Genomic DNA, 25,611 nt, shown 5'->3' on the forward strand with positions numbered 1-25,611 from the left:
TTCTTATTCAGCTTTCCCTACTCACACATTTACATTCTCTCCTGAAGTTTAATTCATAGTGTCTATACTTTGGGGTCAAGCCATTCTGGTCAAATTTAGGACCCATCAGAGTCTGCTTTGATTATAATTCATATGAAAGGCCTCTGTAAATTTCAGTAGTGTGTGTTTTGTCATATAAGTTCAGGCTTCCCTCAGGTTTATCTTTTATATGGAGACATTGTGATATATAGTTTAGATTTTAAGATAATTTTTCTATTATTTTCCAGTGCCTGTGTTGAAAAATTCTCCTTAGATCAGCTGGCCATATCTGTTTCTCATAGGTTTTAAGTGACTTGCCTTAATGACTTCTTATTCTGTGATAAAACAGCCCAGTGGAGCCGCTCAGTGGAGGATGGTCCTAGGAATGGAATTCCACTGAAATTATTCTTTGGTCTAATCTAATAGCTTGGCTTGTTTCCTGTGAGAGATACACACACCTATATAGACCTTTTGTCCTCTGATCTTTGAAAAATCACCTGATTGAGGCCCTGTCCTTTTCCCGCACCCTGCTGGATGTCAAGGATAGAGTGGTAAATAGAATTTGAAAATGATATATATTAAAATGAAATTATTTAACTCCCAGTAGTAATTAGTAATTAACCTTTGCCTATGACTATGGAAATTAAAAACATAACCATTTTGTAATGCTCATTTTTTCACTGCTCATGTTGCCACATTCTAGTTTCCAATGACATGTGTCCAGATGATTATGTGGGCTTCTTGATTTCTAGCTGAAATATGTTAAACCAGGACTCCTCTTTCTTCTTCTCTTCCTCTTGTTCATTCAGAGTGGATAGTTTGAAATGTGCCAATTTGGAGGAAAAGCAAAATAATGTGATATGTGTTGTCTGCTAACTCATTTCTTCATTCAACACACAATTAAGTGAAGACTATTCACCTGAACTTGATAGTCATTAATTATAACTGTGACATGCTAATTAATAAGGCCATCTTAAACACCTCTTTTTTCTTCAAAATCAATTGATATGACTCTCTTCATATCTTTCTCATTTATGTATCTTTCTAGTGAGACTGCCTAGAATGCCTAGTTCCTGCCATGATTTGCTTTCCTTAAGGATATAGAACTTTTGCTCTTAAATGGACACATCAATAGAGTAGTAAGAAGGAGAATAGACATCAAGAAGTTACTAAACTGAAAAGAGAGACCATCTGATCATGTTAGCAGTAGTGGAGATGGGGAAAGTGCTGAAACATGTTTAGAACATAGCATTGCAAAGGCTATGCTTTTGAAAAGATATATAGGATGAGGAAAAATGAATCTAAAATGGCTTGTTTAATATGTAAGTGCTTTGCAAATTTTGTGTGTGTGTGTGTGAAAAAGTGTTCTAAACATTTTTTGCATGGTCTCCTGTGAAGTGCCATTGGATTAGTTGCAAATATGTGTGATTATTAACCTGTTTGTGGCCATAAAGAAACATAACACAAGTATTGGATGGAGAAATAAAATAGTTGAGAACTAAATAACTAACGCCATCTATTCACTTATTTCTTGAAATTTGAACTAATAATGGTTATTGTTTATTTTGCAGAGCCAGATACTCTGAAATGCTTTACATGCATTATATAGATTAGCATTAATACTAACCCTATAAATTAGGCACTATTATTTTTACCTTGTTACAGATGATAAAACTAAAGCCTGGGTAGTTTAGCAATTTGTCCATATAATTTCACAGTGAGAATTAGAATAAACCTGAATATTATAGACTATAGACTGGACTAGTAATATAGAAACTCGATGTGTCTATTATTAAACAGGCTGAAATATTCCTTAAGGGCACAGACTATCCTTTTGTTTTGGACCACATTAACAATTCACCATGAATTTTATTTTTTATATTGACTTCAAATTTTTTTATTTCTGGGGTTATTTTTTACTTTGATATTTGTGGCAATCTAATTTTATATGTAGAAATTATACTACTTAACTTTATCTGTGTTAACAGATTATTTTTTACTCCCTGTGTGGGAATTGCAAACAAGTTGATATTCTACACCAATAAAGCAATTTTAATGAAGGCTGATAATTCTTCTTAAAAATCTCCTAATGTAAAGCTTAGATTGTTGATAACTTCATATCAATCTCATTAGAAGAACTGGGAGTATAATGACTGCAAATCATTTCTTTCCAAAGTCATTTTTCAGTTACATCATCATTTTTATGTTTGATCACCCTATATTATTTCCAGAAAGGGGCAATTTGGGGACAAATCTGAAATAGCATGCAAATCTTGTCATAAACTTTTTAGTGACAAAAATGTAATATTTTAAAAATAAGCATAACTAGTCAACAATTTTCAAATATTTGTTTATCACATATTTGACTTTTGAAAACTTAAAATGAAAATAACTATAGATCTCTGCAATGTGTTCAAGAACTATACATTTTATTATCATTTTAAAGAACTTCTTCTGGTTTTAAATAAGTCTTCTAGTATAGTGCTTTTCAAGCTTTGGCCTACATCAGCATCATCTGGAAGCCTTCTTAAAATGCTGACTCCTGGATCCTACCCTGAGATTCTCTCTGATTCAGGGTGTCTGAGGTGGTGTCCATGACCTTTCCTTTGTAACAGTGTCCTAGGTGACACTGCTTCTCTTTTGTGGATCACACTTTAAGGAGCTTTGCTATAGTCCACATTTAAGACTACTAAGATACCAATGTGAAATGGAGCTAAAGCAAGAAATTAATCAAAACATAAAAAAGAGCTAGATCTGTTTCCAGCCTCAATACTTCTTGTTTTGTTTATTTGTTCAAACTCCAAGCTGAAAGCCTCCCTTGAAAACAGAAAAACAAAACCAAAAGCAATACATTTCGCTTGTATAGTTTGAATAGTAAAAGATAAGCTCCATAAGTGTCTTTGCTGGAAAGTACATCCAATCAGCCTGCAGACAGAAGCTGATCTGACCTATGTGATTTACCTTTTAAATCTTATTCCATTTTGGCCATGCTTTTCTCATTATATCCAAAACACACTAATAATGTATACTAAAATTAGAAGCTGTAATAGAAAAATTGCAAAGACAGGTCGTGAGAACCAGAAATCTTAAAATTGTAATTTACATTCCAGTGGGAGCCATATATGAAAAGACTTATTTTAATTTAATCCCCAGTTAGGGGTCCAGTTTTAAGAGCAAAAAAGAGACACTGAAATCAGCTCTTTATAATGTAGACTTTTAATATAGTTAGATTATAAGGAAATAACATTTTGCAAGTTTCTCAAAACTTAGGCTCCCACACAGGTTTAATTGCTATAAGCCATTAGTTGAGAACATTATTATCTGCGAAATGTATATTAAACAAAAATATGAATGGAAACAACTGTTTCAAATATCTAGAACTGTGAAATTTTCATATAAAATATTTTTTATGAAAAGAAAGAGAAGATTAGGATCTAATATAAGTTTTTAATTTCTCAAATTTCTCATTTTTTTTTTAGTATATTGGTGGGAACACAATATCCTGAAGATAAAAAGGAAAACCATTTTATCAAAATTCCCTTTTTGCAATTTTTTTAAAGAAGACCAAGTCAATCCAGATAGCATGATGAAAACTCAAACTAAAGTAGATAGGTCTGCTGTTTTTCTCTATTTGCCACCATTCTAGCTTCATTCTCCACCCTTTTCTATGTTGCTCTCAGCCCAAGAACCCTGAGCACCCAAAGCTCCCTTGACAGCTAGCTTTGGTTGGGTTTGGATAATGAAAGCATGGGCAATTTAAAGGAGGGGAGAGAAACTAAGCTATTTCTTCCCTGCTCCCTGCATGTTATCATATTTATCCCTGACAATCATTGCATACCTCTGTGACAATAACTTCACTAGTACTTATTCAAGATTCTAGCTTTAATGAACATGAGTATCTATTTCCCCCTTTTCCCTCCAAGCCCCTCAATATGGTGACTGTTTCTTTGTAGTTGTTCTCTGGATATTTCAACAACTATTGCTTTATCTTTTAACCCAAAACCATTTTGTGCACTGCAGGACATTTAGCAATCCTCCTCGCCCTTATCAGAAACAAGTAGCACCCCTCACCAGTTAAAATAATTAAAAAAAAGTCTGCAGATTTTACCAAATGTCCCTTGGGGGAAAAATCCTACCTTCTCCCCTAAACCAGCTGAGAACCATTGCCATCAGCCATCTCACGGTCAATAAGTATTCTATTATTTAAAGTATATTTAAATAATTGGAGTAGAATTTTGACTCATATAACAGAAAATTATTCTTTTTTAAAATAGGAAAAATGTCAATAATGTTAGAAAAGTAAATCATGGTTAATTAAATCAGTATGGTAAGATTACAGTAGACCATGAACAATCTTTAATCTTTAAAAATGTATAGAAATAGTTTTTAATGATGTAACTATGTAATTCTCTTAATAAAACAATATTTTTTAAATTAAAACATTATCTAAATAATAAATAACATTCCCCAAATGAATATATTAAAAAACGATCAGAATGGTATTATATGAAATAATGTAAATTATTCTAAAGAATTTTAAGAATAGGCAACTAGCCCAAAGCATATAAGACAGCCATTATTAACATTATTTTTTTATTGTGGAAAATAAATTGTGTTAAAAATTTTTGAAAACATTTTTAAAAACATCATAAAGTGGTCATTATAAATGCTGTTCACCAAGCAATTTCGAGTTTCAGCTTACTGAGCATAAGGCATGATTGCACTTCTCTGCCCCAATGAACTTAAGCCTCCACATGTAGCTTTCTTTACCCAATCAAATATGTGCAATATCATTTTTTTCTTTTATTTTTTAGAATTATATTCTGTAATTGGCTCTCATACTTAAACACAATGACAGTAGGTATTGGTCAATCACACATATAATGATAAATAACATACAGTTATCATAATTACTTAGTTCAGTTCAAACATACTTCATTTTTTAATGCCCATCCTGAAATTTCAAGTTAGTGAAAACAAAGTTAGCTTCTTGTTAATTCATCACTCATGATGAAGGTAGGGATAAAGCACTGCATATAATTATAAACATCTTAGATTAGATTTAATATCATATTAATTCACAGGGAAATATATTTAATCGCTTAAATAAATTAAAAGCTAATATTTGTATCATATAATTCTTAGTGCTTTAAGAAGAGTAAACTACTTTGCAATTAATTCTCTCTAAAATTATAAAATAATCCTTCAATTATTAGCTCATCTACTGTTAACCCCTGAGAATTGTGGAAACTGGAAGTATGCTAATTGTAGCGTATCTGAATTTCAACTCCATATCATTTAAATCCCCATCCAGTGATTTCCTAATATCATTTCCTTCCTAATGCCATTAATTTTTAGATCATAAAATATGGTAGAATATGTAGAGTATCACATACTGTTGTTCTCTAGCTGGTAGAAGTAATAAAAGAAAAAAACTAATATTTAAAAGTATCTGCAATATGCCAGGAAACATGAATGGGTTATTCCATGTGCAAAATCATTTAATCCTCATGTCTATACTATAGGTGTTTGTTACTATTGCTGTTTATGTGGTATTTAAAATTACAGATGGAGCAAACTCAGCTATATTACTGTATTTCCCAAATCACTACTCAGATGTATAAACAGCGGCTGCTCTTGAAGCAGCTTTTCCTTCATAGAAGGACTAGTGCGGTAGTAAAAACCATAGTCTCTTACAGTAGCTTTGAGTGTCAAAATGTAGGGAGAAGTCAGCAAGCAGAAAAGAGAGAAGGTTAGGTTTTCTTTTGGCCATAGATTTTCCAGCTCAAGGACACTGCACGTGGAATACGTAGGGAAATCATTTTGGTTCTAGTTTAGTGAATCTTTGTTTTATTGGCATGAAGTTGGACAGGAGAATGATAGCATGTCTCAAAAGGATATTTACAGGGAAATGTGAACTCTACGGAGGCAGGATTTTTAACTATGGGATTTGCTGAAATAATTTCAAGTTATCTTGTTCAAAGCATCATCCTCAAAATATTGGCTATAGCTTAGTGAAGTGTGTGTTGTTGGAAAAATCAATAAATAAATGAGACAATCAGACGCACATTTGGAAAACAGAATGAGAATGTGAGAATGAAAATTAGCGGAAAAGATACTGGAAGAAGTGACAAAACACATGCAGTTATTATATTATAATTGTGAAATTTACCTCAGTAGTAGCCCATTATTTTTGTCTAATAAAAATTATCTTATAGTATTCCCTTAAAGATATAATTGTGTAAGTATTAAATGTGCATTGATTGAGGGAAACTTGTGCAGCTCTATTTGGGATACTATTATAATACTATTGTGATACAAAATGCACATTGTCATAAGAGTAATGCCAATCTCCATGCTAGAAGCAGTCCACTGGCAGTCACTGTTGTGGCTATAGTCAAGAACTTAGCACATACGAGTTTCATAAACCAGCTTTCTGGAATACGATTTATAAAACATTACTTTCTGCATTCCCATATTTGCGTGTGTGTATGCATGTGTGTGCATCCAGTTATAGTCACTGTTGTGGCTATAGTCAAGAATTTAGCACATATGAGTTTCAAAAACCAGCTTCCCAGAATATGATTTGTAAAATCTTACTTTCTGCATTTGCATATTTGTGTGTGTGTGTGTGATTAGATGAGATGTTAAAACCTCTTTAAACTTCAAAGCAGATATTTGGTTTATTACTTTTATCATTTCTGAGCCATAATATCATATTAGTTGAAAATTAGGATTGGAGAATTATGCTTATTTTTGGAAATTAATTATTCTGTGTCAGCTTTCACTACTGTTTCTCCTCCCCTCCATTGACTTCAGTCACAAACAAGTCTTTTAAAATACTCTGCCACATTATAGCAGAATAGCCTGGTGAGTGAGGAGCTAGGAGCAGTAACAGAAACCATTAAACCTTACACAAATGATGCCAGTAAGGTTTGCCACAGCAGCAGTGCTGCATTCAATTATAAATAATAACACGACTACAAGTGCGTGCCCTGGGCTTTCAGCTGATTAAATATCATAACTATGCAAGCTCCAGTACAGAGGCATGAAAGAAAGATTTTCAGATTTTACCTAGAAACTGAAACTCTATCACTTCAGTGTTAATTGGTGTTACATTGTGCAACAATGCTGTGAACTGAAAAGGCAAAGCAAGGACTCCCTGCTGTAATGTTAAAATGGTATGCATCCATTATCAGCTTGCTAAATTATCAGTAGTTTGTACACCGTCTCATCTAGTTGAAATAATGCAGGGGAACAGTAGGGGGTGAATGGGACAAATCTGCAAACTGACAGATAGATTCAGTTCATGAAGATCTGAATTGTATCTTACTATCACATATCCTACATGTTCTGGCTATAAATGATTAATAAGAGAAGAAACTTAAATGAGACTTGGTCACCGATGTTACAGGTAATGTCATATAGATGTGAGCTTTTGAAATTAAAAGGCATATGTAATATTTTGTACTATGCACATAATATACACAAATAAAAGTAAATATTCAGTGTTGTCAATACTTTTTATTCAAGACAGAGTCTTGCTCTGTAACCCAGGCTGGTGTGCAGTGGCATGATCTCAGCTCACTGCAACCTCTGCCTCCTGGATTCAAGCAATTCTCCTGCCTCAGCATCCCTAGTAGCTAGGATTACAGGCACCCGCCACCACACCCAGCTAATTTTTGTATTTTCAGTAGAGATGGGGTTTCCCCATATTGGTCAGGCTGGTCTCAAAATCCTGACCTCGTAATCTGCCCTAGCCTCCCAAAGTGTTGGGATTACAGGTGTGAGCCACCCCACCCGGCCTCAATGTTGTCAATATTTATATTGAGTTGTAATGTCAGATTCCTGGGGATTGTTCTGACCAAAACAAAACAAAAAGGAGTCATAATCATTGAAATATTCATAACTCATTTTACTCTTAGCAACGGCATGAGGTAAATCATTGTCTCCAATTTACACAGGAGGAAAATGCCATTCAAGAGTTGATGTCAAGAGAGGTATACAATAAGCCAAGATGCCCATTTCTAATTCCCAATTTTGATCTCTTTGTACTGGAAAATGCTATTATTTACAAATACGTCAAAATTCAATGTAGTGGTAAAATAGATGTCTCTTTTTTCAAAGTTTCATATTTTGTTAAATTTACATGTATTTTATTATATGGAAGAAGCCCCATAATCCTTCAGGGACTTATTTCATGAAAATGTAGGTAACTAAAGTACTTGATTATCTGAACATATTTTACCAATCTACCTTTATTGATTCAAAATAAATAGTTTGTTGGTAGTCATTAATGTTTTTAGATATGCACATGAAAAAATATTGGCTGTGATTGGTAAACTCTAAGTTGTGCATACATCTGTATGTGACCTTTCACCTGATAGATTTATTAAGAGTTGTATAGCATTTTTATTGTATGTATTCTAGTGTATGGGGGAGTAATTTGTGTTAAATTATAGTGTTTTTTTAATCAAAAATAATAAGACTGTCCTAAGATTTGATAAACCCTAGAATTGTACTGGTACAATTCTGGTAGCCATCAGCAATATATGGCTACATAAATTTATTAAAAATTATGTAAAATTTATAATTCAGTTCCTTTGTCTCACTAGCTATTTACACACTGTCTAGCTGCAAGTGGCTAGTAGCTGCCAAGCTAAACATTTTCATTGTTGCAGAAACCCTACCAGACAGTGCTATTTTGGAACATAAAGAGCTCATAAGACACTGGGTTGTTTATATAATTTTTCATATAAGATATACTAGAAATACTAAATATATAATATTCATTTTAAATATAATATTTATGACTCAAATATTGCAACTATCACACAGGAAGGTTAAAATAACTTTATTTAATATAGTAAAGAATGGAGTGACAGGAACAATACAGAAGATGTGTATGAGAAATTCCTTTTATAGATTACAAGCAGTAAGAATGCAGCTGAAAAGTGAATCACTGAATTTGAAGACAGGTCCACAGATATTATCCAAACTGAAACCCAAGGAGAAATAAAAGAGTAAAAATCATCACTAGTCATTATCATAATCATCCAGACAATATAGCAGTATATCAATCTAATATCTGTGATTAGAATCTTAGAAAAATAGAAGTACAAAATAGGTCAGAAGAAATATTTGAAGTAATGTCTGAGAGTATTCAGAAAGTTATAAAAGCCAATAATCCACAGTTTCAATTAGTTCAGAGATATGTAAGAGGCAAAAACAAATGAATGCACAAATAAAGAAAGACATAGCACCAGAGGGTAGACAGCTTTGCAGAGAAGGAATTCCAGAAATCTACAGAGGGGTCCTCTTGAGTGATTAGAAGAATGCTGATTAGTGAGTACGTTGATGGAACTACCCAAGGCCAAGGAAATAACCATCTGAAAAATTTAGGAAAACAGAGTCTGGCACTGACAAAGGGGAGGAAATAGTGCCTATTCCCACCAGGCAGGGTGGAATATCTCAAAATTCCTGGAGCAAGTATGGAGTACACAGAAACGTCTTGATTCAGTACTAGGAAATATTTAACCCTATACTAAACACTAATCTAACACTGATGAACCTTAAAAGACTATTATATTAGTCCGTTTTCATGCTGCTGATACAAATATACATGAAACTGGGCAACTTACAAAAGAAGGAGATTAAATTGGACTCACAGTTCCATGTGGCTGAGGAGGCCTCGCAATCATGGTGGAAGGCAAGGAGGAGCAAGTCACATCTTATATGGGTGGCAGCAGACAAAAAGAGAGAGCTTGTGGAGGGAAACTACCCCGTGTAATACAGTGTGATCTCATGAGACTTATTTGCTATCACAAGACCAACACGGAAAGACCTGCCCTCATAATTCAATTACCTTCCACCATATTCCTCCCACAATATGTGGGAATTCAAGATGAGATTTGGACAAGGACACAGCAAAACTATATCATTCCACCCCTGGCCCCTCCCAAATCTCATGTCCTCACATTTCAAAACCAATCACACCTTCTGAGCAGTCCCCCAATGTCTTAACTCATTTCAGCATTAACTCAAAATTCTACAGTCCAAAGTCTCATCTGAGAAAATGCAAGTCCCTTCCACCTATGAGCCTGTAAAATCAAAAGCAAGTTAGTTAATTCATAGATAAAATGGGGGTACAGGCATTTGGTAAATATAGCTGTTCTAAATAAGAGAAATTGGCCAAAACAAAGGGGCTACAGGCCCCATGCAAGTCTGAAATCAAGCAGGGCAGTCAAATCTTAAAGCTTCAAAATGATCTCCTTTACTCCATGTCTCACATACAGGTCATACTGATACAAAAGGTGGGTTCCCATGGTCTTGGACAGCTCTGCCCTTGTGACTTTGCAGGTTACAGCCTCTCTCCCAGCTGCTTTCACTGGCTGACAGTGAGTGTCTGCAGCTTTTCCAGGCAAAAGGTGCAAGCTGTCAGTGGATCTACCATTCTGGAGTCTGGAGAATGGTGGCCCTCTTCTCACAGCTCCATTAGGGGGTGCCCAAGTAGGGACTCTGTGTGGGGACTCTGACCCCACATTTCCTTTCCACATGCCCTAGCACAGATTCTCCATGAGAGCCCCACCTCCACAGCAAATGTCTGCCTGAACATCCAGGCATTTCCATACATCCTCTGAAATCTAGGCGGAGGTTCCCAAACCTCAATTCTTGACTTCTGTGCACCTGAAGGCTCAACACCACTTGGAAGCTGCCAAAGCTTGAGGCTTGTGCTTTCTGAAGCCACAGCCTGAGCTGCACCTTAGCCCCTTTTAGTCAAGGCTTAAGCAGCTGAGACACAGGGCACCAAGTCCTGAGACTGCATATAGAATGGGGACTCTGGGCCTGGCTCACAAAACCATTTTTTCCTCCTAGGCCTCCAGGCCTGTGATGGCAGGGGATGCCAGGAAGATTGCTGCCATATCCTGGAGACATTTACCCCATCGTCTTGGGGATTAACATTCAGCTCCTCATTACTTATGCAAATTTCTGCAGGGAACTTGAATTTACCCTCAGAAAATGGGATTTTCTTTTCTCTCACAATAGTGAAGCTGCAAATTTTCTGAACTTTTATGCTCTCCTTCCCTTATAAAACTGAATGCCTTTAACAGCACCCAAGTGACCTCTTGAATGCTTTGCTGCTTAGAAATTTCTTCCACCAGATTTCCCAAATCATCTCTCTCAAGTGCAAAATTCCACAAATCTCCAGGCAGGGGCAAAATACCACCAGTCTCTTTGCTAAAATATAGCAAGAGTCACCTTCGCTCCAATTCCCAACAAGTTCATATCACTATCATCATTTTTGTCAAAGCCATTCAACAAGTCTCTAGGAAGTTCCAAATTTTCCCACATTTCTGAGCCCTCTGAAATGTTCCCATCTCTGCCTGTTACCCAGTTCCAAAGTTGCTTCCACATTTTCAGGTATCTTTTCAGCAACACCCCACTCTACTGGTACTAATTTACTGTATTATTTCATTTTCATGCTGCTAAGAAATACATACCCAAAGAAAGAGGTTTAATTGGACCCACAGTTCCACATGGCTGAAGAAGCCACACAATCATGGTGGAAGGCAAGGAAGAGCAAGTCACATTTTACATGGATGGCAGCAGGAAAAAGAGAGCACTTGTGCAGGGAAACTCCCCTTTATAATACCATCAGATCTCATGAGACTTATTAGCTATCATGAGTACAGCATGGGAAAGACCTGCCCGCATGATTCAGTTACCTCCCACTGGGTTCCTCGCACAACATGTGGGAATTCCTGATGAGACTTGGTTGAGGACACAGCCAAACCATATCAACCATTCATGTTTTCATGAAGGGATTAGAGTATCACCAAGTAACATAACTACACCACAAAACAACACTGAACAATATTTACAAGAACACAAATATTTGCACCCAATTTTTAAAATTTACAATGTATGTCATCCAATAAAATATTACAAGACATGCAAAAATCCTGATAAAATGAATCCATGAATAGGAAAAAAAATCAATCAAGTGAAGTAACTCAGAAATGGAAAACCAAACATCATATATTCTCACTTATAAGTGGGAGCTAAACTATGAGGATGCAAAGGCATAAGACTGACACAATGGACCTTGAGGTCTCAGGGAGAAAGAATGGAAAGGGGGTGATGGATGAAAGGTTACAAATAGGGTGCCATGTATACTGCTTAGGTGATGGGTGCACCAAAATCTCACAAATTCCCGCTAAAGAACTTACTCATGTAACGAAACACCACCTGTTCTCCAACAACCTATGGAAATTGAAAAACAAAAAACAAAAAAAACCCGATACTGAATTGTCAAAGGTACTAGTAGGACATTAAATTTTTTCTTATTTTCAGAGTTCTGTAGAAGCATACAGTGTAAAAAGATGCAAATATAACTTCTAGGGATGAAAGTACAATATATGAGAGGAAATATACACTAGATTCAGTTAACAGTTTAAACACTGCAAAAAGAAAACATTAGCTAATCTGAAGACATAGTAATAGGAATTATTAAAAGTACAACATAAAAATAACACAAAGAGAAACAGTGAGCTATAAAACAACTTTATAAGTGCTAATAATATACATGTAATTGAAGTCACCAAATGGAGGCCAGAAAAAATATGAAGAAATAATGACTGTTTTTCAAATATGAAAGTACTATAAATCCACAAATCTAGGATGTTCAGCAAAGCTCAAGTACAAAAATCCTGAATAAAATGACACACACATTATCCTCAAATCATTCAAAACCAATGATAAAGGAAAAATCTTAAAGACAGACAGAAAAAAGACACATTACATACAAAGAGAAGAAAAAGATAAGATTGATAGTAGATTGCTCATTGTAAACAATCAAGCAAGAAAATACATTCTTGTAGGGTACTAAAAGGAGAAATATTAATGTATCCCAAGCCATTAATCTTCCTCCTAGGTAGTGAACAGAAATAATAGTAAATGGCCAAACACAAAACTATATATGTTTATAGAAAACTTAGTCATAATTGAAAAAAAAACCCTGGAAATACATCAACTCCCAGTCTGGTGAATAGATGAGCAATATTTACTACAACTATCCGTATAATAGAATGCTATCCAGTGATATAAAAGAAGGAACGAGTGATACATGGCACAACACAGATCAAATACAGATACATTGTTATGTGAAATAAACCAGACTACAGAAGGCTACAGGCTGGGTGCAGTGGCACACATGTGTAATCCCAGACTTTAGGAGACCAAGGTGGAAGGATCACTTGAGCTCAGGAGTTTGAAACCAGCCTGGTCTCAAACATAGCAAGACCTGTCTTCTCTTTCCCTTTCCCTTTCCCTTTCCCCCTTCCCTTTCCTTTTTTCTTTTCAGAAACCTAAAATACTACATACTAAATGACTCTATGTGATTTTTTGTGAAATTATAATTATGACAGAAAACAGATTAGTGGTTGCCAGGCAGGGACTTGGGGTGGACGTGGAGATTGATCATAAAGGAATATAAAGGAACTTTTGGGGTGAAGGAAATATTATGGAACTTGATTTAAATTATGTTTGTATGATGTACCTTTTTTCAGAACTCAGAGAATATACATATAAAAATGGCAAAATTTACTATGTGACTTTTATAACTTAAGCCTGACTTAAAAAATATTGCTCCTATTGCCTTCTCAAAATATCTGTAAGAAACAAGTGGAATAATTTATATTAAAGCAATTTTCATACTTCAAAACATTATGTAATATAAGCATCAGTATAATAAAAATTGCCTTAGGCTTTGGAAAAAAATATCAGAGTACTAATTTGATTGATGCTAGAATATGATTCTGACCCTCTTTGAGCTTCAGTTTCCACTTCTCTGTTACTACAGATGTTTGTATGAGAATCAGATGAGGTGATGCCTGGATATAGCGAGGGCGTATCTGAGACTCAGTGACTCCGATGCATGACACATTATTGTTGCTATTTCTGCTGCTACTATTATTACTGCTGTTGCTGCCAGGAGGCCTGTCAATAAACTAAATTTATAAACTAAAATTTATAAAATAATATATTTATCAGGCTTTATGGTAGGCCTACATTTTAAGGGCTTATTAATATAGAGAGAACATTTTTGATACATGAAATAGAAACTGGTTTGAAGAACTTTGGCAGCTGCAAGTCAGGACTAAGTTAATAGCCAGGATAAAAAACCTGGGAACAATTCAAAGAGAGAGAGTTTTTTCTGTGTGTTTCTGTATCATTTTATGCTTACCTTCATAAAATCATTAATACTCAGTTTTGGGGTTACATTTGTCGGTTTTTGTCTTTAGTCTGTTCATGACTTGCGGGGAGAAAACACATTCATTTGCTTGCTATTTCTTTATTCTTTACATTCACAGAGGAAACCCCGTGCCTACCACTTAATAGAAACTCGAGAAATACAAGCTGAGTGACAAGGAATCATGTCCAAGACTTTTATCAGCTATATGATTGTTTTAATAAATTATGATAATATCTCTAAGACACACAAAAAAGTCATCTGTAGTCATCTAAAAGGATATTTGATCTTTTTAAAAAACTACTGAAAATCACAATAGAACCGTAGCGTGATAATTTAGGGTTAGATTACCCGTCTTTCTTTAATTCTTCACACTTTCATGTAATTATTCCTCTTTATTCTATTGATGGAGGTTCATACATTTCAAAAATTTATTTTGCTATATATAAAATATTTATTTAAGTTGTTCTAATATATAATATATTGTAATGAAGTAAATTTCTAATTATCTTCCAAATTAACCTTTTTCCAGCAAATTAATTTTTCTGGCAATTGATCAAAACCGATAGTCCTTTTATGTAAAATGGCAGCTCTGAAATATTATTTTTTCTCATTGGAAAAATCTTTTTAGTTGACAATCCTAAGATGCATTACATATTCTAAATAAAGAATGGTACAAACTAATTAAAAATAATATTTTCTTCAACCTAGATATAACCCTATTAACTTTAGCATGCATCTTAAGCGTCTATGTTTAGAAGTCTTATATTTCTATTAACTTACTTTTAAAATTTATAAATGAAATATATTTGGTGGAGAAAAGTTGTCAATAAAAATAAACAAATATATAGAGGGTAAGATTAGCCATAACGCCATGTGCCTCCTCCAACTACTGCTAACAGGTTAGCATGCAGCTTTCCAGCTATCACCTATGTATATACATACACACACACACACGACATATTTACACACACACACACATATATATCATATATATGAAAAAAAAGAGAAAGTGTGTGAGAGAGAGAGGGAGACAGAGACAATGGAATACTTGTAAAAAATGTAGACGCTCCTAAAATAGGCAATGCGCAAAATGCTGTCATTAAATGAGGAAAATCAAACCTTTGTGCCAATTCACACTGAAAACTTCCCAAACACCTGGAAACTTTACCTCCAGTTCACTACATATCAGCTTGATGCCATATTTTAGCTGCTACTTTACATTATAATGACATGGTAAGGAAGAGTCAAAACTGTTGTTTCCCTGCTGACGATCTAATCAATATACACCTGTTTTCTGCTGGGAAAACTGCAGCCGTAGATGTGGTGGCTTTTTAACCTGAAAAACGATGACAAAGTAGCATGCTGAAAACACATGAATTTGACAAACTTTCACATACTGTTTTCAAATTGAATACAAGCAGTGGGATGCTGGCATAGGTGACGATTTCCATGATGACAGATTATGATGCATCAGATAAAAGTTACAATCATTCATGAAAAAGGAGAGGAAACTCAGTCATGAGAAAATACTATAGAATGTATATTTAATGTTTTCTAATATTCTTCAAATGTATTTCATTTTAATATATAAAAGTTTTTTTCTAAAAGCAACATGGTTAAGTCAACACTATACATAGAAGTAGGGGTATAGAGGACACATTTGACTTTTTCATGAATTATGTGTATTAATACATTTCAGACACAATAAGAAGCTCTGAATATGATGTTTTGGGCAGTTGTTTCCATTTTCTTTGAAATTAGATTTTTTGCAGTACATATGTAAAGATAAGCTATGTCTGAATGTAAGTACACCACCAATTAATATTCCGCCAAATTGGGATGTATTATCTACCCCTTTGGCCAATTTCATGCAAAATGGAACAAATTAGCCACATGATCAAATTTCTTTCCTACTTAGAACAACCAAAATTAACACAGCCAAAAACAATATTTACTTTCTGATCAATTCGATTTTGTCATTTATTGAGTATACTTTTAAAGAAAATATTTTATATTTGTGGTGAAGATAAATCCAATTGCAATTTAGAAACCATGCAAAATTACCATTTGTATTAGCAAGTATAAATATGCCTCCTTATTAATTATTAAAAATAAAATTAAAACCTTTCTATATTTATCTACCAATACACTTATTGATTTATTAGCCAGTTATTATTTTTCACATGTGCTCATACAAAAATAATGTTTGTCTTCTAGCTCTAATTAAGAAATGTTGTTATAAAAATAATCTAAAAAAACTATTGCATTTTGAGAGAAAATTACATTTTAACTGGAAATCGTCTAGAGATTATAATTTTCAACCACTTATTTTCTGGAAAAATAGCACAGTTTTTCTAGATCTTCTCTATCTTGTTTGTTTTATAGATAATATTATAATATGGTTGTTATTTATACTATTTAGATACAACTGTATTAAAGAATAAATAGGTTCTGAATATGATGCTAAAGATTCCAATGACACATTTCTGTTTATAACAGGAAATCTTAAATGATATTGTAACAATAAGAAAAAACGAATGAGATTAAAGTGTTAGCGTTTTTAAAAAAAGTTGAAGAATGTAATAAAATTAATCAATCACCCAGTGGAAGTTTTAAGAGATACAAGTCCAAATATTTTTTCTGTTCCCAACAGCCAATAGACCACCTCAGTCATTTGCAATGTATAATCTGTTATTTACCAAGAGAGCAATTAATTATGCTGTTGAATTGCTCCTCATTGCTTATGTCTCAATTCCAAGTTTACCAACTTATAAACTTTCTCCCCCTTCGCCTGTTCAAGTATTTTTGTCTTATTTAAAATCAGTCTTGTTTATTTGTTTATCTTTGGTTTTGTTGAGTTTTTTGACTTCTTAAAATAGAATAGAAGAATATTTAAAGAATTAGCTATCTGATTCACTGCTATTTTCAACATTTCACAAACAGCGCATGATGTATATTACATCCTAAGTTAATACAAGTGTTTACTGGAATAAAATAATAAATGAACATATGAGTTATCTAAATTAATTGAGTGTTTAATTGACTCACATTGCCCACACTATATAAGGTCTATTTTGACTTTTATTGGGATATTTTATATGACACTTTGTCAATAATAAGAATACTGTCAAAATCTAGTCCAAATCTCTAGGTCCACTAAGAAGTTCCAGTCAATCTTGCTGACAAGACAGATATTTATCTTTACTTCTTTTCCCTAGTGGAACTTACTTAGTGACACAGAACAAAACCGCAATTTCAGACTTGGATATTCATCTGTTTGTTAATGCTTGCTCTCCTTGAATATAGCAGAGAGTTCCCTACAGTAGTATATTGTTGCTGCTATGGTAACAACAGTAGTAGAATCTAACATGAGAATTATAGATTCTTAATGCAGTACAGAAGAAAATCTCATATAAACAAAATTACTCTTGCAAATACTTTATGAATCCCTAAGAATTGCATCTTTATTTACCCCCTCATGATAAATCCAACTCAGCTGGTTTTCCTTCTAGTTTTAAACAGATCATTATGTCTTCAGTCAATTTTCAACATTAGAAATGCATTTGGTGTTTTATCATATTTACATTATCAGAGGACATAAAAGTAATATTATAGTCTCGAATCTTAAGCTCACGTCTGGGGATACCTTAATTGAATGAAAAAGTGAGGATAAATGCCTGCACAGCTAAACTTACTGTCTCTTTCTCGTGAATAGAATTCAACTCAACTTGAACACGTTAAGGCCCCTTTAAGGACAGCTCCAAAGGGTGTAGGCATTAAGCTGTTCTTGCCTTGAGTTCAAAGAATTATTATGAAATGGAAGAACACACCAATAGCAGCTCATGTAGAACTACCCTTGATGCTCCTCTTGTCTGTGTTAATTCTGATATATTTAGTTGGCCAGCCAGTGCTTGACTTGTGTTTAGTCCATCTCTACTTTCTTGAATCCCAGCTGTGTAGGGATCTGACTCTGCCAAAGCCTGGTCTACACCATCTGCTCTGACTGACTGCCAGGATTCCTGGCTGCCCTGACATGCTTAGAGAGACATTCTGTTTTTTTATCCTTTTTTTTCCCTCCTGTGAATACTTGAGGCTTCCAAATAAGTGACCACTGGATAAAGTAATGTATTACGGTGTCCTAGTGATAGACAACAGTAAATTCAACTTCATTGATATTTAAGGTGACTTCCAGCTGTAAACAGTCCTAGCACCTCAAGTATGATACCTGGTTTTAGGGGACAATATTGACAATTAAAATTGATAAACTGAAGCATATATCAATGGGAGCAGCAGGATAATGCTAATTCTTGTAACTATATTAGATAAGCAACACCTAAAGAAATTGACACGTTTATCCTGGAGCACAGAACATTAACAGATAGAATCCTAGTACTGACTTTCTCTTAAGATGATAAAATATAATTTGAAGAACAAGAATCTACATCCTCTCATTGGATTTACATCAAGTGAAAAACTCTAATTCTCAAATCAGTTCAGTTGAGTAAATGTTTATAAAACTGTGAGCACTTGACTATTCTTTGAATTTGGAGCTTCAACACTCAAGACCCTCCGTGTCTGAATTGTTCAAATACATAACGTGGTGTCTCTGAATTGATTGATCCGTAATATCATCCTACAAGCATTAACATACATCTTTGAAGTAGATATTTGCGTGCAAACGATTTCAAATCACACAGTTTTTTTCACTTTCCTCAATTGTGAAATATAGATATCTATGATCATATCAATCTGAGCCCTAACCATTTCTGTAAAATATTCAGCTTTCAAGCTATTTTAAAAACTTTGAAAATCCTGATATTGAAATTCTAAATTATAGCCAATATATATGCTTTCTAATAATTTAAAATAAGGGGAATTTAATCCCCTTTCTGATTTTTATATTTATTATTGTTATATAGATTAGATTAATGCATTGAAAAATAATACTTTGTCTTTGTTTTTAATTCTGCTGCTTAAGTTTCAACCACTTCTGTAATTGGACATATTTTAAAGAATAACATTGAAGTAATTCTTGCTTTGAGGATTTATATTTACAAGATATTCTGTTTATTGTGATATATTTTTGTTTTAACACATCACAAGACTTTCTATTATGTTTAAAACAATCTACAACTTGCAAATATGTTTTTCTTAAAAACAATATATAAATCATCCTATTTTTACTCCATTTTGAGGAGCTGTGGAATCAAATTACCCATAGCAATATATAAGGCAATATAATTAATAAATATTACAGTTGTTTAATCTAGAATAAAACTTTACTTCAATGAGATTTGGAATTTTGGTTTGTTGTTTGCTTATACTGAGATGTTAAGTAGTTTTAGCAAACATTTTCAAGGCCTAAGTTTTGGAGAACATATACTTTAGGAAATACAAAATTATGCCAAGATTGGAATGTTGAAAGGTATCTCTGTCTTTTTTCCATTCTCTCTCTCTCACAGATGCATAAACACATAGACACAGTCACATGTATTCATACATTCCTCACACACACCTATTAGGGGTTATCATTTTTTTCCCCATACCAATACTAAAGGAAGAGAGAAATGCCTTTATGAAATAAAGGAAGCATCCAATCCAAAATTGCACTTTGACATACGTATATACATATATATACATATATATCAAATACATATGTATATACATATTTTTCTTTTTTATTTCTGTGAGTTTTAAGATGATGACGATTAATTTTTCAAAAGCTTTTTGGCATTTAAATTCATTGATCTTAATGATTTCCATCAAATAATATTGAGAAAGCATACTGTGACAGTGAATATTGACTGTCAATCTGATTGGATTGAAGGAAGCAAAGTGTTGTTCCTGGGCATGTCTGTGAGGGTGTTGCCAAAGGAGATTAACATTTGAGTCAGTGGACTGGGAAAGGCAGACTCACCCTCAATCTGGGTGGGCACAATCTAATCAGCTGCCAGCGTGGCTAGAATAAAAGCAGGCAGAAGAACGTGGAAATAATAGATTGGCTTAGCCTCCAAGCCTATATCTTTCTTGATTGCTGGATGCTTCCTGCCCTCGAACATCGGACTCCAAGTTCTTCAGCTTTGGGACTCAGAATGAATTCCTTGCTCCTCAGTTTGCAGAACGCCTATTGTGAGACCTCACCTTGTGATCATGTGTGTTAATACTCCTTAATAAACTCCCCTTTATATATTCATCTATCCTGTTAATTCTGCCCCTCTAGAGGACCCTGACTAATGCACATACTAAATTATGAAAGAAATAAAAAAGTTACAAACTACATATTTTTATTAAAAATTGTACATGCATATGCATCTTAGATCATATTATATATAATGTTCTATTTATATGTAATTGGATCTTATTCTACAAAGAGTTCTCTGATAAGAATATTTAAAACACATAGATTTTGGATTGGAAGACTCTCAAAAGCTAATAGCGATTATCCACTAACTGGTAGATTTGTTGTTAATTTATCACATGAACTCCATTGATTAATAATTAAATATTACTAAACCTTATTTTATTTACTCTTAAGGAATTTTTTAATTAGCAATATTTTATAGCAATTACATTACATAGACACAATGTGAGAACAAACAGTTATAAGTAGGCATAAAGTTAAACATACACTGTTGTATTTTTAAAAAGTTACTGGTTAATATTATGATCGACTGCAACATTTATAGTTATGCAAACTAACAGAAGAGTGTTCACATATTATGCTTCAGTAATCAAATAATTATTTATGTGAAATAAAATAATTACTTATAATTTTTGTATTGCTTTTATAGAATTATTTCTGTAAATATAAAAACATTCTTAATTATTGGTACAAGTAAAACAATTATCCGTTCAGTTTTGCAAAACTACTTTAAAATATTTGTTTTTAAGAAATTGTTTCACCAAAGTAAATAAATATTTATAGGAGAGGAATAATTACTTGGTACAAAACTATTTTTCACTGTGACATTCTTATAAATAAGCCTCATGGCATTACTTAATGCTATGAATTTACTTCATACATTGGTTTAATTTAATTTAGTCAACTAATTATTTAAACCTATCTTAGAACTTTTAAAGAGGCTCAATTTTCCCTCTATTTCTTCCCAAATTTCTTTATAGCATCATAAAATTACACAGTAACCTAGAATTAGCAGAAAAAAAGCAAGATCTGTTTCCTTTTTTCACATTCATTTATAATTAATCCCCACTAAACTGCTTTTATTTCTCAGAATCCCTGTGCCATTCTTTCACTATGGTTGGCATATTATCTTTTAAATAATTTTTATAAAAATGCCTGAAATGTCACTTTTTAAATTCTACTTTTGCTTTCTTAGGGTTTTAGTGATAAAAAAGTAAAAAAAAAAAAAAAAAAAAAAAGAAAGGAAAATCCCACTCGCTTTCCCACTATGAATCTGTTTTTTTCTCATTTAGCAAATTCTACCTGAAGAACAACTCATTTGGATATTTCTTTATGTCGAACTTGATTAAACTTTCCATCTTCATTCAGTGCTGTAGGATAATGTTAATTTTTGCTCATTTGAGTCTCTTATCCAATCCAGTCAAAAAAATCAGTACAGTATTTCATAGTGTCTGTTGTTGAGTATTCTGATCACATTACTTAGGGTAGATATTTACTACATGCCAAAGGCAGTGCTTCACAACTGCTGTTCATTATGGTTTTTGCCATATCTATATATTACTATAAATCATATTTCAACATATGATCCAAAGGATCACAACTGTCTGCATAAAATCTTATAGAAACAGATATAATCGATCACCTCCTCTGTTGTTTCTACTAACCAGGTTTTGAATATTTAAGGGTGAAAATTAAGTTGTTGCAACTTCAAAGCTGTCAGAAGAATCAAATCTGGCTTATGCAAACATATTTTGTTAAAATTATGCTTAGAGATAACAAATGCTGTAGCCTAATAATTTTATGAACAGTTTGAAAAAAGAATCTATACTTATTTATTTTATTACTTGTTGCATTACTAGTATGTGGCATATTGCCTGAGCATAGTAGACACGCAAGATATATTTGTTGAACTGAAATGTTTAACTTTTAAAAAACATAATTAATAATATTCCTTAATACTATAACATAGTACTATATATGTGTATATATCATTATGTACTAGTACAGTACTAGAATTAATATACACATTCCTTTGACATAGTTTTTCTTATTCGTTGATTTCATTTTACATATCTATTTGAATTATTTTTAAAAATTATTTTCTGCATTCTTCAAATATTTGCCCAGGTAGCTCAACAAATTCCTGAATTACATTCTCATATTCTGATTTATTGGGTCTGGAGAAGTACAAGGAAGTAAAATTTTAGCAAAGATGTTTGGTGATCCTAATGAAATCAATAATAATACAATCAATAATATTTTACAAAACTACTTTAAAATATTTGTTTTTGAGATATTGTTTCACCAAAGTAACATAAATATTTTAAGAAAATATTTATAAGAAATATTTATAAGAAAAAATTCAATAATATTTTGATATGTTCAATAGTATTTTAATATGCTAAACAGATATCAATAGATTTTCATATTCTCCTAATTCTTATTCTGCAGGGGAATTTGGTTTTCTTGCCTGTTAGATACAATATGAGAATTGAGTTTGCTAGAGTGCATTCTCCAAGATTACCTGTGACCCAAAAAGCTTACAAAACTTGGATTAAAACCTTACAAACCTACTACACTTTATGTGCTGTTGCAGTACTTCAATTGCAATAGCAACTTATTTTTCTAGACTCCTTTATTCATCTCTTCTTCCTTATTTGCTGAGATACAAGAAACTAATAGATTTGTTTGTGACCAAGATGGTCTCTTCATCTTCCTCACCTCTGCTAAACTTTAGACAGGTTTCTCCCTGACTGTAGGTCCCTAACCTCCCTGTTCTTGGAGGGTTTAGTTTGGAAAACTTAGAATTATAAATTCTTTCTCTGTCCTTTTGAGATGTAAATCTTCTCCCTGCCTCCTACAACCCAGGAATATCTGTTTCAAGAACCTGAGAACCATCTCTTTGAAATATAGTCATCAAAGAACAGAGTGTCACCATCTCCCAGTTTCTGTGAGAGGGTATGGGCCTAATGTCCACAGGCACCAGTTAGCACACACAAATGGCCTCATCACATACACCATGCTTCCCTATAATGTCCTTCAGTACTTTTCCACCAGCTCACTTTTCTTGCTTTTTGTTTCAGCAGAGTTGAGTTCAGTCTTTCTTCCATATTGTAATAGTCTTGAATTAAGTCTTCCTTGTCTGTTTATGTCCAGTGCAATTTTTCTTCAACATTGGTTTTTACCTCTTTTCTTTAACAAGAGAAACTCTTATATTACCAAGAAGAACCTTAGCAATTCAAAAACTTTCTATTTGTAATATCAGAAAAAAACTTCAGCTCCAGGATATCTGACTAGTCAATTGCTGCTTAATTAGGTTTATAATTGCTAGTGATTCCCTCATTATAAATAGCAGTTGATATTGATGTGTCACTTTAACTTATCTTCATAGTCTCAGGGAACCATAAAATCTCCACCAAAGTTCTCTTTCTACATGCTCCATATTTGTATTAACATTGCTTCCTAATTCAAATAAAGACATGTAAAATATGAAATTAATGGAAGCTTCTTTGGGAAAGTGAACAGTAACTATTGCTCTTCAAAACTCTGTTTGTAGATGCTCTTTCTAAGTTTGATGGATGGAAATAATTTACCCAGAAATATCTTTACACATTATTTTTGCAATAAGAGCATCTAATTAAAGAACAATGGCTATGACAAATAAATGTAAAAGTTGATTTATTCTACCAAAGAAATATGTATTCAACATGGCCTATTTTAAGAAATCATTAATTGAATACTTTGAATTTTCCCTAGACTCCATAATAATATTCTAAAAAAGAAAATGATCATAATGAAAATTGCTTAAATAAAAATAATTTCTAAGTATAAATTATAACAGTATTGTTGATGTATTTGCATAATATTCTAATTGTTGCAAGACAGAAGCAGCCATAAGTTGGCATATGGTATGAGGGTATTATGGATTTCACTGGGTGGACAATTAAGTTTCAGTATGTAAGGGAGTGCTTTGGGAAATTTAAATTTGTTTTATAACCTCATTATATTAAAATTTAGCTATATAATTGAAGCACATATTCACAGCTTAAGGCTTCCTTAAACTACACGAGAAAATTGTTTAATCTTTGGAAATCGGTTATACAGGCATACTTTAAAAAATTTTTCCTATGAGGCTGAATTTTTTCTAGTTAGAAAAAAATTACCGTATAAAATAGTAATTAAAAAGTGTACTTATTGCTTACAAACAACAAACAACAAAACAAAATAAAACAACTTCCACCCCTCTTTCCATATTGCATACCACTTCTTTCACTTTATCTTTCTTTTCACATTTCTCATAATTAAGACATAACAGCTGTGCATCCAGCTTTTCTTCATATTCCTCATTTCTTGGCTTCACATTCCTCATTTTGTTAAAATATGTAACATAAAGTCACAGCTATCAGACTCTGTGCTTGAATTTTCTTAATTTAAAAGTCCTAAAATATCTGCCCAATAGAGGATTTGTTCAATCCCTATTTAAGCAAAGTCCTTAGTGCTACATTTTGAGCTGTTAAAATGAATTTAAGTTTCAGCTGTAACAGGTATATTGGATTGTTCCTGGAACTTATAATTCTCTAATACTGGGAGACTGCCCTGAAAAGAAGCTGAGAATTAAATAAAAATAGACTTATCCTGGTTTGGTCAGCTTCTCAAATAGGAAAAACAATAGTCAATGTGGCTGTTTATTAATTGTTCTTAAAGGAAATATTTGTTCTAGTAAAATTATACTTTTCCCCCCCAAATTTTAACCAACTTTCATTTTCAAAACATTTTTAGAAGAAATAGTCATTGATAAAAATATTAACTTGTTTTAAGCTTTCTAAATAGTAATATAATAATAATGTGTCTTTATTGTTTGTATCTAGAAAGACCATTTTTATTTTCAGCTTTTACATTTACTTAGAACTCTCCACATTTTACCATCCTCAAACATTTAAATGGAAACATTTTTTCTCATAAATTTATTTTCTATTAAATTGTGTGCATGATTGAAATGCATTCTTCTTTTCCAAATGTTCATATTGAAATTACTACAGTATTAATGTTTATCATTAAAACAGCACAAAATATTGAATATTATAAGATCAGAATTTCTGCTTGCTGAATTCATTCCCACAGCTCTTCAATATAAAATAAGTTTGGAAAATTCAAACTTTAATATACAGTATATCATTATGTAGCAGTGTTTTAATGA

The sequence above is a fragment of the Nomascus leucogenys genome, chromosome 3 (assembly GCF_006542625.1).
Source record: "Nomascus leucogenys isolate Asia chromosome 3, Asia_NLE_v1, whole genome shotgun sequence".
Classification (NCBI taxonomy): domain Eukaryota; kingdom Metazoa; phylum Chordata; class Mammalia; order Primates; family Hylobatidae; genus Nomascus; species Nomascus leucogenys.